Source organism: Bufo gargarizans, chromosome 9 (genome assembly GCF_014858855.1).
Source record: "Bufo gargarizans isolate SCDJY-AF-19 chromosome 9, ASM1485885v1, whole genome shotgun sequence".
Taxonomy (NCBI): Eukaryota; Metazoa; Chordata; class Amphibia; order Anura; family Bufonidae; genus Bufo; species Bufo gargarizans.
In genome coordinates, this window is record NC_058088.1 from 110781779 (window position 1) to 110793996 (window position 12218).

The 12218-nt window shown below is 39.9% G+C and overlaps 1 pseudogene; it reads right to left on the reverse strand.

Annotated features, from left to right (window-relative positions):
* Positions 1–6009: 6009 nt before the first annotated feature.
* LOC122919798 lies at positions 6010–6988 on the reverse strand (annotated as a pseudogene).
* Positions 6989–12218: the final 5230 nt, after the last annotated feature.

Genomic DNA, 12218 nt, shown 5'->3' on the forward strand with positions numbered 1-12218 from the left:
ATTATATACATTTTTCACATCATGAAAAGTAGACAGTGTTTGCTATTTGCATGCTCCTGGAAAAACAATTCAGTGAAGCTATGACATTTACATATACATTATGGTGCCACCTGGTATTCAAAGTGTATAGCAATGTGAACATCCACCTTCTCCCAGCCAGGTCTCTGCATAGTGATCCTCTGTTAACCACAGAGCAGCTACTAGAAATAGTTTTCTGACCTTCTTTTCAGGGAAGGACCAGACCTCTGCTGGCAATACAGCTGAGACTACTTTTTTAGAGGAAGCGAGAAGTGATTATATATTGCCAGCTGCCAGAGGGGGAAGAAGACTGATTCTGTCCAGGGCTTCCCCCAGCAGCACAGATTAGCAACAGCACCAATGAGGATACACAGAAGCAAAGCAAGCGAAGAGTTGTATTTTTATGCTAGAAACACTGCAAATGACTTTTTAACAGCTATTAACAACATTTCTGGACTTTTGGTATGAAAATGATTCATGGGATAACCCCTTAATTTTTGTGACCTCATTATCCCATAAAATATGCTATAACTCTGCTTATGTAGTTGGAGGAATTTAGAGGACTTGTGTAAATTAAAATTTCCCAGTACAAAGGGAAGGGGTGATGAATGGTTTAAGTATTCTTCTCCCCCCACCTTAAAAAGTACATTCCAGTATTATTATGGCTAATTTCAGGATTAACTCCACCCTTCATTTAACTAGCTTCTCTCTGACTGATCCTTTCGCTGCTTTGTTACAGACCTCTCATCTCAGCAAAAATAACTTTTAACATAACTGAGCCCCAATTTAGAAACAGGTCTGAGAATGTATAAATTTCAAGGAAAACTCAGCTGGAGAAATAAAACTCTTGTAAATGGCTAGAGATAGGTGAAAAATCATGGGCAACTTTCCAAAAGCACTAAACTATAGGACTGAGAACATCTGCTAGAGGGTGGACTCCCTTATCCTTACAGTGCAAATAAAAAATATTACTGAAAGGTTTTTTTTGTTAAAGATACTATTTCATTTTCAGACTGGCTTCATTTTTTTGTGTGTTTTTTTTTTTTAAGCCTATACCATTAAATAGTCCATCAAGAGAATTTAATCGCTGTGCTGCCTGAGCCGTCAAGCAGCTTTAAAGGAGCAGTTTATGTCCGTGGAAATAAAAAATCCTACATACACTTTGCACAGACTAGCACCCATTTCTCCTTCAAGTGATATTGCAGCTGTCACATTGTGTAGACTGGCAGAATGGGATCTAGGAATGGTGCATACATAAATCATAGAAATCACATGTAAGATGCCCTGTGGTTTAATGTGGATTTTACCTAGTTTCTTTGTTTTAAGATTTATATCTAGCTATATATGCTACAATTGTAACGATGGTGATATGTTTTAATTCTTTCAAGATAATGTTTAATGCTTGGAACTAAAAAGAATCAAACTAGGCACGAATTACAAGCCTAGAAAAAACATGGTGGCACTAAAAGTTTGAATACAGCAGTCTTAGAAGTCTTTGAGGCCATTCTGGGCTGCTGCATGCCCACTCAGAGGTGTAATAGTACATCACTGCAAGTAAGCAGTTAGGACACAGAGATGTACTATTATGGTATTGTGATGGCACTGGCTCAGGGGCAATTGGGGGTGAGAGCTGTATTATACAGCTGGTACCCTGCTACCACTGAAGGGATCAGAGATAACTCTGATCTCGGCAGTTTAAAACCTTAGATGCTGAAGTCAATACTAACCACAGCATCTAATTTGCTACAGAAAGGGAGGGGGCTCCCTCTCTCACCTCATTGCCCAGGGCCTAATAATGGGCACAGGCCTGTCACGTACTGATGCCTCTGACAGGGCCATATAGGCATTGTCAGTTTTTACAGTAATTGACATAATACACTGTAACACAAGTCTTCAAATCCGATTTAAATCCCAAAAATCCGATTTAAATGTAAAAAAATGTTTTTTATTTTTTCATAAAATCATTGATTTTTATCCACCCTGAAGTCTTGACAAAGATGCTTGGCATTGGGGTAAAGAAATCCATCAAGATACTGTACATCAGCCAATAATGCGGACTGCTTTGCTTCAGGGGTTCCCTGTGGTAATAAGGTTATGAAACTTTGCTATAGTCTCTTGGATGACAACTAACTTTTACCGTAGTTCCCTAAACCCAGTTGGACTCCACCCCTGTGACAGTATGATGAGGGTGTAATGGTGGGATTCAAGAAAGGTCATAACTTAGAGGTGTGTTAAAGAAGCACTCCATTTTATTTTTTTATTCTCTGACCTGTTAGAAAGGTACATGATGTAAACTGTAGTGATGGTAATCTTACCGGTGGGTATTTATAAGTTATAACCCCCCTTCTGATCCTCAGCTGTGTCATGTGACCAACACTGACTCATAGGAATAAATAGAGAAGTAACTGACTTCCTGTCCAGTGTCAGTTGGCGATCAGAGTGCTGATGACATGACATAGCTGAGGATCAGAAGGGAGGTTATAGCTCACAACTACAGCCACTGGTAAGAAGATTACCTTCACTAAAATTTATATCATGCACCTTTCTAATGGGCCAGAGAATAAAGATTTTTGTGGGAGTGCTTCTTTAATATATAAAAAAGTACAGTGTTTTGGTCTCTTTCTGGACACTCTGCAGTATAAATCTTGGCATGTTCAGAAAAAGATATGCTCTACACTTGCAAGGGTGAATTTATTTGTAGTATGTCTTTTTGATCTGAAACTGACTGAATGAACTGATATCACTTTTCATCAGTGTCCCAGTGACTTCATGGTTGAAAAGAAAAAATGATCATGATGAAAAATGCATGGCGGAACTGATGGAGACTTTAGCATCAGCTTTCATTTCATATAAAATGAACTGAATCCATTGATGGATCAGTCACATATGGCAATACAGGAATATCACTTCAAAGGTAGGAAGATATTTCATTTTGTATCGACTGCTGTATTTTAGTCATTGGTTCCTGCCAGTGGCGTGCATAGAGAAGTAAGGGCCCCATAGCAGAAAATCCTAACTAAGACTGTGCCCCCTCTTGGCCTGGGCCCCATAGCAGTCGCATGGTCTGCCGCTATGGTAGTTACGCCCCTCGTTCCTGCAGTACTTGATAATTTGTGACATTTGCCACTTTTAAGGTCCTAATGCTTGTTCACCTCTTCTTCATCAATCAATATTTGGTTAATATCTACTTAAGGTTCCAGGTGATAAGTCTTTGTTTCTATTCATTAAGTGGGTTCCAAATCATCTCATTTATTCACTCACTCTCACTTACTCATTCTAGTGTTTTGCCACCGTTTCTGTGTCCTTGCAGCTGCCACTGGTAAACTTTTGTGCAACCCGTGAATTACCTGCAGCAAAGACCAGACCAATGCATTGAAATCAGGTTAATACTGAAGACAAGGGTTCCTTGGAGCTTGCACCCAAGTGTAGCTTGCAGCAATCTGAGTGTTTATTAGCCATGTCAGTAATAATATCTTTGCACTTTTATTTGCCCAGTACTGCCTTGTGTGTATTAATATAAAAGGATCTTGATTTACCAGGTAATTGAATTTGTGCTTTTTCTGCTTCAATGTGCTGTTGCTGGAATCGCCATGTAAAGTGAGAGTTAATTGCTGTACTGAATGGAAATCTCTTCATACCTTCTGAGGTTATCCAATTACGCAAGGAGGCACAAAGAGCAGACAGAGACTTGGATTGAGTTCAAGATTTTTGGGTGCACAGTGTGGGTTTGAAAGACTGCATACTGGAACATCCCTCCCTTGGATTAAGGATTCTTCCATTCACTTTAGTAACTTGCTGACTCAGAGGAACTAAAATGGGCTTTTCCCAAGCAAGATGTAGAGGCAGTGTCCTGTCTTACCACAAATCTTTTGGTTATTCTTTCATTTTCATTTGTAAAAAACATCAACTGCATTTTATTATAAAAAAAAATTAATACTTATACCTCAAAAATACTTGACTTAACTTTACTCACTGGGAAATAAGATCATCTGCTTACTTTGGCTTTTCTAACACATAACTTTTGGAATTATGGAGTAAATTCAATGTAACTTTTGAATTATTGTGTTCATTGTAATAAAATCATATTCCAGACTTGCTTGCTGCCCCACATGGAGTCTCTTCCTGACAACAGGAAATGTAAGAAAGAGAGGGAAACAAAGGGAATCTGTCACAGAAATCATGTTTTTATGTTAAACATATTTCTAAGAAATATTTGCTGGTTATTTTAAATTTTTCATGGCATTATCTATATTTTTAAAACAATCCAGAAATCTTGCAGTTTTAACCCTAACTATTGAGCCACAAGATCGGCTGACATGTCTTTTTCTGTGGAGATCTCTTTTGAAATGTCATCTCATTATAATAACAGGCAGGATTACAATAAAAGATATGCCCTCTGTATAGATAATACAGGATCTATCATTCATAAAAGGGGATAGGTCACAGCTCATCTACAGGCAGGGGGTAGTACTTCCGTTTAGACTCAATCCCTATTGGCTCTTGGTAATAGACAATCATGGTTGGTTGAAACAGGAGATGTTTTTGTGATTTTGGGATGCCTTTAAGGCATTTGTTAGGGGGGCTCTTTGAGAAAGGGCTATGGGATGAAAAAGAGGGCTTTAAAATCAGTGGCGGTCTCGGAGATGATTCAGCTCTCCAGGAATAAAACGGAAGAGAATAGAAGGGTGATGCAAAACACAATGCAGGAGAACTCTGAATTTCTTCTAAAGAAGGCCCAGCAGAGACTCTTCTTTAAGGGACAAAAACAGTGAATCTGGCCGTCCAGGAAAGCATCTAACTAAGGTGATATCTAAGCAGGATAAAAAAAAATACTTAGCATCTGCTTAACCGAAGGTATAGTTACTGATAATTAGAGATGAGCTAATTTTTCAAAAATTCAATTCGCTGGTTCAACTAATTTTTTGGGAAAAAAACGGTTCGATCTGAATACATTTGTGGCAAATTACGTTAAAAAAAGGTTATTTCCTGGCTGCAGAGAGCTTTTATAGCGGTGTAGAACACTGTGCATTGCAGTAACACTCATAGGGAGTCTGCTTTGGTAATGAAATAATACTGTGAATCCGTATGACATGGCATCGCACTTAGATGACAGGCATCGCACTTAGAATCACTGCACACTTCACTTATTAGGGCAGTCACACGGCCAAAAGTGACCAAATAATTCAAGTATGAACTCAGCCTTAAAGGTCAATGTTAGCACCAAGAAGAAGCGCACTCCTTTTACACCGTCATCAGTTGATTCCACATAGATGTCTACAGACCCTGTTCTATTAAACGCTTATGCAATTAGAGCCCCCCCGACAGAGTGGAGAGGGTGTCAGCAGTAAGTTTGTGTTGACGTCACTGATTATTTTGCCCTTCCCCTGATCCATCAGAACAATAACTCCCAAAAAACATATCCTGTCTGTGGAGCATCCGCCTTCACTCGGTCAGTATTTGGTCAGTAATCCATCAGTATTGCTAATGCCAAAAAAACAGGCGTGGATCCATGTGAATGGAATAGTTGCATGACTTCTGTGTTTTGTACCCACTCCTGCTGTTTGTTACGAAATCACAAGCAAATTCTTTTATCTTTTTTTTGAACTGGGGAGAAAAAAAAAACTTTATTTAACAAATAGGATATTAACACACATAAAATACAACACAGAAAGGGGGAAACCCACAAGATTTAAAAGACAAAATGAAAAAACTAAGTGCTTCATCAACAAGAATGGATTGACAACTAGTGTTAAGCGCGAGCGAATATTCGAATCACGGATTTTAATCGTGAATATCGCACTTCAATAATTTGCAAATATATATTCGGCCAAAAATTAGCGAAATATCACGAATTCGAATATTGCCTATGCCGCTCATCACTATTGACGACCAGTGTCGGGGCGACCACGATGGTAATGAATATGCATCAAGAAATGTATGGGGTTATGGCTGACAACTGTAGGACAGTCCAGCAAACAAGCCAACTCCAGCTCATTCCGTGACGAGCTGGGTTGCTGATAAGTGGATTCTAAAGTGTCTGAAGAAATGCGAGTAAAGACATTGGAATAAATTGTCCACTTTCTCCAATGTGACCTCGTCCTTTGATTTATGAATAGCATTCCATAAAGTCTTGAAATCCTCTGTGTGGATAGCATAAGAAATGTCCATGCGAGGTTCGACGGGCACAAAGAAAACAAGCTCTGTGGCCGACACTGATCCAGACACGTCATACCTAGTCCACATCGCTGCTAGCCACATAAGGTCCTCAGAACTGATCACCAGCTTACCAAAACAACAGTCAAACTTTCTTTGGAACCACGTCCCTACGATAGCCGTGAGAGCCTGGGAGCCGTTATACAGGAAAAGCGGGGGGCAAGTAAATGTCATTGGTAACACCTCCAATAGATCGTCCTCTGTGTACGTCCCACAGAACCAACTTGTACACACAATCCAGTCCTCTATGCTTGCCTTGGTGAGTGGAGGCTTGGATGAAATCTGTATGAGCACAGCCAGTAGATCTCTGTCCTTTGAGTCCAGGTAAGCAGGAAAATTTGGCTTTTAGGTTCAGCTCTGAGCCCACTTCAATGGCAAGACCTTTCTGCTTTTTCGGCAGCTATGTGGGCAGACAGGTGCTTGGAATACTCTTTCAGTCTGGAGTATGAGAAATTAGACATCGGTGTCACGCTGTACAGAGTCCATTGTGTTTGGAGGAGCAAAGCAACCTGTGTCGGATCAAGAGTTTCCTCCAAGGGGGTGCACTGCAGGATTTTTCTTTTAGACAAGCTTCGCAATGCAGACCATCGACGTGCAGAGGTCAAGCTTCCGGGAAAATGACTGCTTCTTCATGCCGATGACCTACTTCTGAGGGTTAACACCCCATCGGTTGATGTTTGCATATCCTTGCAATAAATTATGTTCCTGTTCACTGACAGGTATATTTACAGACAAACGTATCAAACTCTGCCGCCATATTTCTAGGCGCCACGTCTCCAGTCCTCTGACCAGCCAGATTTACCAGCATCTGTTCCAAGACATGAAGTAGTTGAATGACATCATTCATTCCGTAGTCCTGGCAACTGACAAATAACCTGGCCTCCTCAAAGGGCCTGAGCAAACGGCAGGTTTCACACTTGAGCTGCCACTGGCTGACATCGAAGTTACACAGGGGACTACTCCTGTCCGCTTGGATCATCAAGAAATCGTTGATGGCCTTTCTCTGTTTATACAGTCAGTCCAACATATGGAGAGTGGAATTCCAATGGTTGGAAACGTCGCATATCAGCCTATGTTGGGGGATGCCATTCTGTCGCTGCAGCTCAAGGAGGGTGTGCTTTGCGGTGTACGAGTGGCTGAAGTGCATGCAAAGTTTCCTGGCCATTTTTAGGATGTCTTGCAGATGGGTGGAAGACTTCAGGAACCACTTGACAACCAGATTGAACACGTGCACCATGCAGGGCACATGGCTAAGCCCTCCTTGATGCAGAGGCACCACCATGTTCTTTCCGTTGTTGGTCATCAAGGTTCCGATTTTCAGTTGTCACGGAGAAAGCCAGGATTCAATTTCTTGATGAAGGACACAGGGCAGTTCCTCCCCTGTGTGACTCCATTCGCCCAGGCAAACCAGGGGCAGAACAGCGTGAGAGTGATGAGAGGGGTGGCACATGGCTTGCATACAGTACATTCCTCCAACATAATTCTTAGATCTCTACATGAAAATAATGTATTTGGTGTAAATCGCGCGAGGGGCTTAGTTGGAGACATTGACTTCACAAGAGCTACAGAGCAACGAAGTGTCACAAGTAATGGGGAGGGGAAAACACCAGATAACACACAGAAGGAAATAGACTGGAGTCTAGGCCTCAAAGCTAAGGGAGAGGGATGGTGACCTCTTATGAATCCCTAGACCTCTCCCTCACTCCTGCCAATATGAGTAGACCCTGAAAGTGGAAATATTCATACCCCAGAACCTTAGCCCTGGAGACCCTGGAAATCCCTAGGAGTGGTGGAAGGGAATGAGACTACTGATTACTTCCCAGGTGAAGGAACCAGCGTCTCCCTGAGGCCTAGAAAACAACACAAGCGAACAACAAAATGCAAAACAAAATGCACTTAACTTAAAGAAGAATGGAGGAGCAGGAAATCCAAAGGAACAACAAACTCCAGCAGGAAATATCAACCGCATGGTAAGCAGTGTGAGTCAGAAATAAATAGAGCCTCAGTAATGACCACAAGCTGCACCTGACAAGAGGTGTGGTCATTACCAAACAACAACACTGCAAGGAGAAAACAGAGAGACTGTCAGATACCCTCACGTGCCACCAGTCTCTCAGATCTTCTCACCTCTGTCATGGGAGGGACCATGACACAGAGTTTGCTTTGAAATTAAAAATGTTATCACTGTGTAACTCGGCCCATACAGCAAAAGGAGGTGTACAATCACCTATAGATGTAACGTAAAAAAGCCTGTTTCACATAACAAATTTCACCACTACATAATTCAGCCCATACCGCAAAAGGAGGTTTACAATCACCCATAAATTTGACGAAAAAAAGCCTGTTTCACATAACAAATTTCACCACTACGTAATTTGGTCCATACAGCAAAAGGAGGTTTACAGTCAACCATGAATTGTCCCCAAAAAAGCCTGTTTCACAAAAAAAATTCCACCACTACGTAATTCGGTCCATACAGCAAAATGAGGTGAACAGTCACCCATGAAATTTCCCCAAAAAAGCATGTTTCACAGAAAAAAATTCACCACTACGTAATTTGGTCCATACAGCAAAGGAACACTGCACCGCAGAACGCCAATTTTTTTTTCTACTTTTACACAACAGGATTTTCAACAGATATATGCAACGCTGGATGGCCAATATATTTTTATTTCGCCACTAATACACGACAAATTGGGCTTCAGAATATATCACTGCACCGCAGAAGGGCAATTAGGCCCAATTTTTTTTCTACTTTTACACAACAGGCTTTTCAACAGATATATGCAGTGCTGGACGGCCAATATATTTTTATTTTGCCACTAATACACGGCAAACAGGGCTTTCCGAATATATCATTGCACCGCAGAACGCCAATGAGGCCCACTTTTTTTTCTACTTTTACACAACAGGATTTTTAACAGAAATATGCAACGCTGGATGGCCAATATATTTTTATTTCACCACTAATACACGGCAAAATGGGCTTCAGAATATATCACTGCACCGCAGAACGGTAATAAGGCCCTAATTATTTTCTACTTTTATACAACAGGCTTTTCAACAGATAAGTACAATGCTGGACGGCAAATATATTTTTATTTCAACACTAATACACGGCAAACAGGGCTTCCGAATATATCACTGCACCGCTGAGCGGCAAAGATATTTTTCCACTAATACACACAAAAAAGGGCTTTAAAACAGATAACTGCCCCGCTGAGTGGAAAATATTTTTTTTATTTTTCCACTAATACACAGAAAAAAGGGCTTTAAAACAGATAACTGCACTGCTGAGCAGCAAATATATTTTACTTTTGTCAGCTTCTAGAACCAGGGACTAGGCCCGAGCAGGAACGTGGCGGGTTGCTCTGTATAGATAGGTAGGATTGTAATAGACCCCTTCCCCTCAAGTAGGGCATAATAGGGCCCAATAGGGTACAGAGCTCCTCCACCTGCACTGACCCCCTCCTATATCCTCAGCTTGTTCCACCGGACCGACACCACATCTCCATCCGGAATTGCCATCACTGATACCTCTAGGAGAATTTGGTCCCACCACTTGTATTGGTTCTGGTAAGACTGCTCGCACCTATCCCTAGGTGGAGCAGGATATATTTATTCTTCTTCTCTACCAGTTTGGGGTGCCATTATTGGACCCTTAGTTTTTATAATTGATGCATCACATAGTGGTTTTGTTTTGTTTTTAATATTCATCAGTAAAAGTTGTCACTCCCCCCTTGGGGTTACATGTTTTTTTTTGTTTTTTTGGGGGAGTTCCCACTGAGCCTGTACATTACATTGCTCTCATTGGTGATTTATACTTTTGCCACTAATACACAACAAAAAGGGCTGTAATTTTTGCCCTTCACCACACAACTGCTAATAAGCCCTTTAAGGATAAATAAAATATAGAAATATTTCCTTGTAATAAACCCTGTTAATGTCTGCATCAAACAGCACTTGCACCCTAATAAGAATGCTTTAATTGAATTACAGAGCTTTATAATTGCAATTTGGATCCCCAGTCAATGCAGCAAGGTGTAATCGGATTGTTCCTATTACCCAGGCTGTCACCTACCTGACCGAACCCTGTTAAACAGAAATCCTGGTGCAATGATTCCTCCCAATCCTTTCACTACACCTTGAGTAATCTTTCCCTGCACCTCTAAATAGTTTTTTTTCACCACAATCAAGTCTTTCCTACAACTGTCCCTAGCGCCTGCAGGCACGTCTCTCCTAGTGTTGATCACGAATATTCGAATTTCGAATTTTTATTGCGAATATAGGTACTTCGAAAATTCGCGAATATTTCGAATTAGTTATATATATTCGTAATTTCGAATATTCGATTTTTTTTTCCCCGATTTTTTTTCCCCGATTTTTTTCCGATTATTTTTTTTTTTAAATCAGTACACATGATCCCTTCCTGCTTCTAGCTTGTGGGCCAATAAGAAGGCTGCAATATACTTGACTTTAGGAGTAGTGATGAGCGGCAGGGGTCATATTCGAAAATGCACGATTTTTTTTTCTTTAACAAATCGGCAAGGTAATGATTGTGTAATATGCGAATTTTCGTAATTCGAATTTTCGGATTCAAATTTTTATTGCAAATTTTTTTACTTTTAGACAAAGAAGATTATAGCACTATATTAGCTAAATTGCTCTATATTCGTTTTTTTTTTCGAATATTCGCTATATTGCTATATATTCTTGTTTTAGAATATTACAAATATTCGAAAAAACAAAGTTATAGCAATATAGCGAATATTCGAAAAAAAAACTAATAGAGCAATTTAGCTAATATAGTGATATAATCTTCTTTGTCTAATAGTTGTAATTTTTTTCTCATCTGAAGTTCAGATTGGAAAAAAATTACAACTATAAAAAAAAGATTATAGCACTATATTAGCTAAATTGCTCTATATTCGTTTTTTTCGAATATTCGCTATATTGCTATATATTACGAATATTCGAAAAAACTGTTATAGCAATATAGCGTATTCAAAAAATCGAATACAGAGCAATTTAGCTAATATAGTGCTATAATCTACTTTGTCTAATAGTTGTAAGTTGAAAAATTCGCAATAAAAATTAGAATCCGAAAATTCGAAATTACAAAAATTCGCATATTACACAACCATTACCTTGCCGAATTTTCGAATATTCGACGAATATTCTAAAAAATATTCGCGAAATATTGCGAATTCGAATATGACCCCTGCTGCTCATCACTAGTCTCTCCCTGCACTATATACGCTGGTAAATGGTACAGTACATGGGGCCATCCCAGAGTTCCTTGCCCCATGTACTTACACGTGTAGCAGCCATTTTAGGAAAAAATGCAATTTGTTACCACGAAGCACAAGTAAATTCGCATTCGGAGCGAATCGAATTGTTCCTGAAATTCGGATTGAATTCCACTTCGTCAGCTTCGATTCGCTCATCTCTACTGATAGAGAAAATAAAGGGAGCCTTTTTAAAACACTTTGCGGAAGTTTGCCAAACTAGGAATAATATTTTGGATAAATTGATGGATGAATATTTGGGATTCCATCAATTTCCCTGTTCTTACTGATGTACAGAGAGAATCCCTGGAAGTAGATTTTTCACTTCAGGAGCTTCAGGCCTCAATAAAGACCTGTTGGAGAAATTCTTCCCCTGGATAAGATGGCTTTCTATACAAGCTCTATCGAAAGTATGGTGATGCTATTTTACCACGCTTTATGAAGGTAATTGATAAGTCACTGGAGGAGGGTATCCTTCCCGAGTCCATGATAGAAGCCGTAATCGTACTATTCTTTAGATTTGGAGTCATATAAACCGATATCCCTCTTAAATGCAGATGTTAAGCTCCTATCTACGATGTTGGCTACAAGGCTTTCCAGAATTATTTCCTCCATTATACACCCCGATCAGAATGGGCTTATCCCTAATAAAGGTACCTATCATAATCTCCATTGACTTTTTGACAATATACAGTCCTC